Genomic DNA, 7,909 nt, shown 5'->3' with positions numbered 1-7,909 from the left:
ATCTTAGTTTATGATTTGTTATGTTTTATATCAGATCTTGTTTTATGTTTCTTATAAATGGTATTAAAGCAAAATTATGTTGAATTATTGGGAATTGATTTTTTTTTATTGGAATGATTCATATTTAAATTTTTGAGTTTTATGTTATGATGTGGTAACTCAATTAAATACCTATATAATCAAGTTTTGGTTTTTATGAATTCAGTTTTTAAGAAAACTGATATGTGTAGTTTTATTTTCGATAATACATATTTTAGTCTTTATGAATTATATTGTATTTAGGTTTTATCGAAATTGATGTTCGCATAAGTTAATTTATATTTATGTTTTTTTTAAATAAATCGGGCTGGACTTTATAATAAAACAAACCAAAGTACAAGCTAACCCATTGAAGATGGGCCTACGAGAGTGAAGAGACAAATATAATTAAAAACAAGAACCAAAATAATAAATGAAATTGAAAAAGAAAACAAATTAAAAGCCAGCCTAGATTTAGCTGGCACCCACTCTCTAAAAGTAAACCCTAGAAGTGTAACGTCCCGAACTAGGGTCTAGTCGAAATAGTAGTTTCGAGACCAAAAATTCAAAATAGAAATAATTATTTTATAATTATTTGATGATCCATGATATGAATGCATGTTTGTATGAAATTTTCATGAAGAAATTCTATGCCTAAAGTGTCCAATTTGACTTTAGGGACAAAATTGAATAAGTTGTAAAACTTGTGTTCTGAAACTTCAAGCATGAAATTGCATTAGATTATTAATTAGAGGTCCTTAAATAGCAATTTGACCAAATTTTAAAAATTTGGACAAAAAATGGGCATGAATAGGAAAAATTTGAAAGAAAGACCTTAAGGGCATTTTGGTCATTTGGTAAATAAAAAAATAAAAAGGAAAAAATGAAGCAAAATTTGCTCATCTTCTCCATGTGTGTGTCGAAATTCCAAAAAAAACCATAGCTAGGGTTTCTTCACTTTTCAAGCTCAAAAGTAAGTGCATCCTAGTCCCGTTTTTAATGTTATTTGTATTTTTGAAGTTGTCATCAACCGATCTAGCTATGTGATAGCCCTAATTTAACTCTAATCAAAAAGTGGTTTTGGGACCACAAAATCGAGTCACAAAAATAATTAAATGTTATATTATATGTCTATTATATGTGAAATTGCATGTGTGAAAATTTCATGCTTTGATTTTGTCATTTAGATGTGGAATTGTTAAAAAGGACTTGTGTGATAAAACTTAAAAATGTGATAGGTAGAATTTAGAGGGCCGAATAATGCATGGTATATTACAAAGAGGACTTGCATGTCAAATGGACCACTATTAAATTAGTGGACGGCAATGATGATAGATGATAAGTAATACATGTATTTTGTATTAGTAAAATAATAACTTAATGGATATTATATGCATTCCATATTAGTATTATAATATTTAATGATTTTATAAGAGGAAATATATAATTAATAAAAGTAAATAGGTGATGAAAACAAAGTTTTCATCCATTCTTTCTTTCATTTGCCGAAATCTAAAAAACAAGGTAAAACAAAAGGCTCTTTGATATTCGGCCTTGGTGAATCTAATTGGAGGTATGTTTGATTTTATTTCTTGATAATTTATGTGAAATTGAGTTAATTGCTAAGCTTCTTTCATAGCCCATGATTCAATTTTTGTTATTGGTTTGAAGTGATGCATTCGGCTATGGGTTGTTTGAGTGTCTTTGAAGGTGTTTGATGTTTTTGGTATTAAATGTGATGATAGACGAGTTGAGCTTGATGAATAAGGATAGTTGTGGTTAGATAGATAGATGGTAATCGGCTATTAGAGTATAATGCAAGAATTGTACATGGTAGTTTAAAATAAGGCTTGAATGGAAGATATAATTGCCGAATGATCAAATAGTTAATGAATTGAATAAGTGTTTAAAATGTTATTCGGGTATTGGTGTTAAGTTGTAAAAATTCTTGTTAATTGTTGGAAGTATGTGTTTATTTGTTAAATTAGCTTATTCCATGGTCGAATGTAATATTTGGTCAAGGAATGGTTTAATTGAATAAATAAAAGATGAGAGCATTCGGTCATGGTGTTATGTGCTAGCATGAAATGCATATGTATGAAAGTTTTAAAAGGAATTTCGTGTATTATGAAAGATGATGTATATATTTAATCATAAGATGGTCTTGGTAACCTTAGAAAAGAATGCATGAAATTAAATAGGTTGCTTTCATGACTGAATATGCTAAAAGCTAATACATAGACTAGTTGATAAATATGTGTTAAAGAAATGTGAACAAATATCTACTTGATTGGTATTCGGCTATGGTTAATTGTATAATTAATTGACTGACTGTGGAGTAGTGAATCTATTTAAATTGTGAGTGCATGAATTGATTTTAAGGTGGCCAAAATTGTTTAAATGAAATATTTGTAAAGATGCATAGTGCCGAATGTGTTCATGAATGAATGATTTATGTGGGCTATTTAAATGAAAGAAATGCATAAGTTAAGGTATAATTGAGTGTTCCAATGTGAATTACAAAGTACATGAATTTGAAAATGAAATGGTGATAGACTTAAGTGGACAAATGATGCGAATGAATTAGCTTTTGAATTGTATATGGTTGTCGTACGTATGTGTTTGATTGAGAAGTTAAATTTGTTGATTTTAGCTCAAGAGCATAGAAAACCAAGGTTGGACAGGGGAAAAGAGAAAGTAGTTGAATAGCCAATTCGAGACTGTTCGAAAATATTCGAGGTAAGTTTTAAGTGGTTAAACATAAATAATATTCGATAATGACATGACATATTATGAGAATTAAGTATTACTTGTAATGTATGTATATGGCCGGATGGAAAATGTAATATGGAAGTAAAATGTGATATGCTTTTATGATCAAATGATAAGTGTTAGATGAATATGAGTGAGATGTTATGTGTAAACTATCAAATGATAAGTGTGAATGATGAAATGAAATAAAAGTGAATAAAATGTAGGATGATATATTCGAATGATGCTAGTACCTAATTTGCTATGATTGTGTTATATGAAACTTGTTGATTTGAATATCGTACGGTACTATTCAGGCCTTGGAGCCTAGCAGGCTATGATGCCGGTGAGATACTATTCGGGCCTTTGAGCCTAGCAGGCTATGATACCAGTGAGATACTATTCGGGCCTTTGAGCCTAGCAGGCTATAATGCCGGTGAGATACTATTCGGGCCTTTGAGCCTAGCAGGCTATAATGCCGGTGAGATACTATTCAGGCCTTCGAGCCTAGCAGGCTATAATGCCGGTGAAATGATATCGGGCTTCGAGCCTAGCAGGCTAAATGCCGGTGGATGAATTCGGGTTTAAAACCTAGCAGGCTAATTACCGGTGATTTGATAAAAGTCTAAGACTAAGATACCTCGTGTTAGAACGAAAAATGAATACATTCAATACGTTAAGTTGGCCAAGTACGTATTATGTACTTATATGTGAGTTTGATTTGAATTGAACCATAAGTGTACAATGTGATACATATGTGAATAAATGTTATAACTATATCTATGATCATGATACATTCGGTAAAGGTGTGAAAGTATGTGAAGGTATTTGATTTATTTATGTTATATGAATTCAGATTAAGTGAAATAAGAATGCTAAATGTGCATTATGTGCCTGTGTATATTCGGCCAAATGGCAATATACCTAGAAAATGGTCTCTTGAGAAATTGAATGATCGAAGTATAATTGAGTTTATTTGTTTGCATTGCTTAAAACTTACTAAGCTTATGAAAGCTTACTCCATTTGTTATGTTTCTCTGTTTTATAGATTGTTGACTCCAGTCACCTGCTCAGGGGGATCGTCAGCAACTCGTCACACTATCTATCATTTTGGTACTACTATGTTTTGGAGCTAGTATGGCATGTATAGAATAGACTTAAGTGAACGATATTTTGAGATGTTGTTGTATATAAGCCATGTGAATATGGCAACTTTTGAATGTCGGTATAAGTCTGAATTTCGATCTTTGATTGTGTTTGGCTATGCATATAATTGCTAATGAACTTATGTAAATGTAAAGGTACAAATGTAGTGTTTTGGATTGGTAACTCTTCATAACCCACTATGGTGACGGATACGGGTTATAGGGGTGTTACAAGCTATTTCTACCATTATTTTGAGCTAGGGTTCATGTATGAAATTTGACCCATGTGTGACATGTTTGTATTTTGATGATTAATGGAGGAATATGAATGTTTGATGTGTGATAAACATCTTTTACTAAGTGATTTTTAGTTAAAACACCTAAAAAGGACTTATTTGCAAAAGATGAAGAAATGGTTAATAGAAATATGGTTTAATGTTAAATATGGGATGATATGAGTTAGAATATGGATTTTCTAGGCTTGGGTAACAAAGAAAATGCATGCATTTCATTTTACGAGCCTAGGGACTAAAGTGTAAATAAGTAACAAGTTAGGGGTAAAATGGTAATTTTACAAAGTATGTGTTATGGGTCGATATGGGCAATGTGTGTATTGAACAAGTTAAATTTGGCATTATAGATCAATAAAAATGTGATTCGGGTCTTGATTGGGGGAAAACAAGGTTTACGAGGATTAGGCTCGTTTCTATCATTTTGTATCGAGGTAAGTTCATTTGCAAATAATGCAACATATACCATACTTTAAAAGCTTTAAAATTGCATGTATGGTAAGTACTTACATATTTGATATGATGTTGTATCATGTGTTTATTGCCTAAATTTTATCATGAATTATACTTTGATTATCACATGAATATGTGATTGGTGCTATGAGTATTGAAATCAACGTTATGAGCAAGTTCGACAGAAATGTGTTATCGAAGAATCCCGTTTGAAACTTAGGAATAGTTTAGGATACAAGTAACATGTAACTAGGAACCATGTGATCTGAACTCATTGAGTTGTGGTCTGAGTTCATGATGTATGTGACACATGTTTTGGCATTCCGAGTACTGGTCTCGTATATATTATTAATGGCTGGGTAGTCTGGCATGTGTTGCGGATACCTAACAGCCTATGTGAGCAAACCCGTGAGTAGCTCGAAAGCGAGCAACATGTGATATGATATACGAGGTAGCATTGGCTACATATGAGGCACTTAGGTGCGAGATTTCGATGTATCCGATAGTATTCCAAGTGTTCAACGAGTAGTTCTAAAGGAAGTTCAATGAGTAATCTTGATGAATACATCAAAGATGAGAAATTAAGTTATTATGTGCAAGTGGCACAGGTATGTACATCGATTTCATGAGAAGGACATGAGATATGGTGAACTTGTGGTAAGAACATGTATATATATATGACGAATAATTTTAAGAGATTTGATAAAATGCAAGGTTATGTTCATTATGTTAAATGTATGTTTAATGCTTGTTTAAGTTACATTTTATTTGCATGCGAACTTACTAAGCTTCAAAGTTTACCCGCTTTCCTTTCTCTTTCTTATGGTGTCACCAAACTAGCTCAGGGATCGAAAGACGTTGGAGACTCGATCACACTATCAATTGAATATTTGGTATAGCTAGTCTCATCATTTTGAGTATGGCATGTATAGGGACTTGATCTTTTTGTTACGTGTCTTATTGATTAGCCAAATGAGTTGGCTCATGAAAGTATTGTGATTATTTTGTATATGGCCATGAGAGGTGGCTCATATTGATTATTTGGGTTGTAACCTTAATTATTGGTGCATGCATGCAAATGTGCTTATGCTTTAATGTGGTTATGGTTGTTTATGGTTAATAAGTATGATGGATGGCATGTATGTTTGGTGTATGAAATATGATTAATGTGTATGAAAATAAAGGTGATGCAAGTGGGTAACTTGAAAGTAGGTTAGTAAAGATGATAGACAAATATGAAATTGGTGTGGAATGCCATATGAAAGCATGATAGTTTAAATAGGTAATATGTTGACATTACCAAGTCATAATTTAACCATGGATGTGAATGCTTGAGTAGCTAAATGTTTCATGTTGCATGCCATGAAGTGAGTATAAGTATGCGAGTGTTTAAGGGTGGCAATTGGCTTGGAAAATAGCCTAGAAATTGTCCACACGGTTAGACATATGGGCAAGTGTCTTGGCTGTGTGTGACACACGGTCCACCCCATCGGCGTGTGATCCGACCGTGTGTCCCCTGCACCCTAATTATGCAAAATAGATTCCTAGTAGTAAACACATGGGCAGAGACATGACCAAGTGTCTTAGCCGTGTGAAGGGCACGACCTTAGGACATGGGCGTGTACTTAGGCCGTGTGAAGTCTGCACTTAATTTTTGGAATTTAATTCACCACACGACCTAAGCACAAGGGCGTGTGACTTGGCCGTGTGACCTTATTTGGTTGATGACGTCATAAACAGAGAGTTAGGACTGAAGACACGAATGTGTCCCAAGCTATACGGATGTGTGTGACCTCACGGTTACCCACACGGGCGTGTGACTCTCCAAAGTATGAAAATTTTCTAAGTTTCCCAAAAGTTTCCAAAGTTCTTGGTTTAGTCCCGAACTATTCTGTAACACCCCTAACTCGTATATAATAGTTCATGTGTGAACAGTCGAACAATTCATGTGTGAACAGTATTACTAAAATAATTCATGTGTGAACAGTCGAACAAAATATAATAGTGAATAATCATCTTATCGATCTTTGCAATTAAACAAAACCGAATTCACAAGGTATTAATTTATCATGTATAAACAATTTCACAACCTATACGTACATATGATTTACAACGTGCCTTGCACTCATACTTGCATCATAAAAAGAGGATCACTATTCATTTTGGTGGTTTGCAATTATAGCTGAATGCATAACTAATTTTAAATACACATAGTATTTAGCTCATTCATATAAATAATAAATACATCCCATAGGCCTAACTTCTAAGTAAATTTTTTTAAGTGACCTATTTAATTTAATAATTAGCCACCCATTTAGTATCGTTTCACTTAATCAAAAGAGTTGTATTATAAAAGCAAACATAGCTACTTTTGAAATATTAAAGTTTAAGCCATATTCGCATAGCCATGATTACAAAAAATATATATTATGGCATGGAAATCCCAAATTTAAAGTCTATACATGCCATAAATGTTATACTTAAGACTAACAAAAAGGGGTACCAAAACGTTGCAGGCAGGTGTGATGACTTTGATGATGGTCTCGAGCACACAACAGATCAAAAGAAAATCTAAATAAGAGGCAAGTAAACACACCAAATGTGTTTTCAACTCAGTAAGTCGTAAGCAATATAATGCAAACAATTAACTTGATATATCAAAATAGAAACTAGAAAAGTCCACATTACAATTAACGCTTCAAAGTAAAATTTAACTCCTTTTTATCTCACTCTGATTGACATCTACTTATTATAATTGTGAAAAATAAAATAAAATAAATAAAATAAAATAAAGAACACACAAATTTTACGTGGAAACCCTTTCGGGAAAAAAACCACGGGCAGAGGAAAAGAAAATTCACTATGTCGAAAATTTGAATCAATACAAGAGGAATAGACTATGTCTATTTATAGGCTTGTAAAGCCATATTCTAGTAGGATTGAAACACCTTATCCTAATCAATATAAAATAGATGGAGTTTAATAAGGTTTAAAAAACCTTATTCTAAAATAAAATAAAAGAAGTCTAGTTCTATATGGATTTTTCTTTTATTTTATTTTCCATCGTATTTTATTTAAATAAGAATTTGGGTCACTTAATTCTAACAATCTCCACCTTGACACAAATTATCAATGAACAAGTTCTTCATCGCGAACTTTCAATAAACAAGTTCTCTACCTCTTCCATAAAACCCCTTAAGGGTTTAACTTCAATAATGAACACCAACCAAGTCTAAGCAATGCTCAAACTTG

The sequence above is a fragment of the Gossypium hirsutum genome, chromosome A03 (genome assembly GCF_007990345.1).
Source record: "Gossypium hirsutum isolate 1008001.06 chromosome A03, Gossypium_hirsutum_v2.1, whole genome shotgun sequence".
Taxonomy (NCBI): Eukaryota; Viridiplantae; Streptophyta; class Magnoliopsida; order Malvales; family Malvaceae; genus Gossypium; species Gossypium hirsutum.
The sequence above is the reverse complement of the archived record's forward strand: the minus strand, read 5'-3'. Positions refer to the sequence as shown.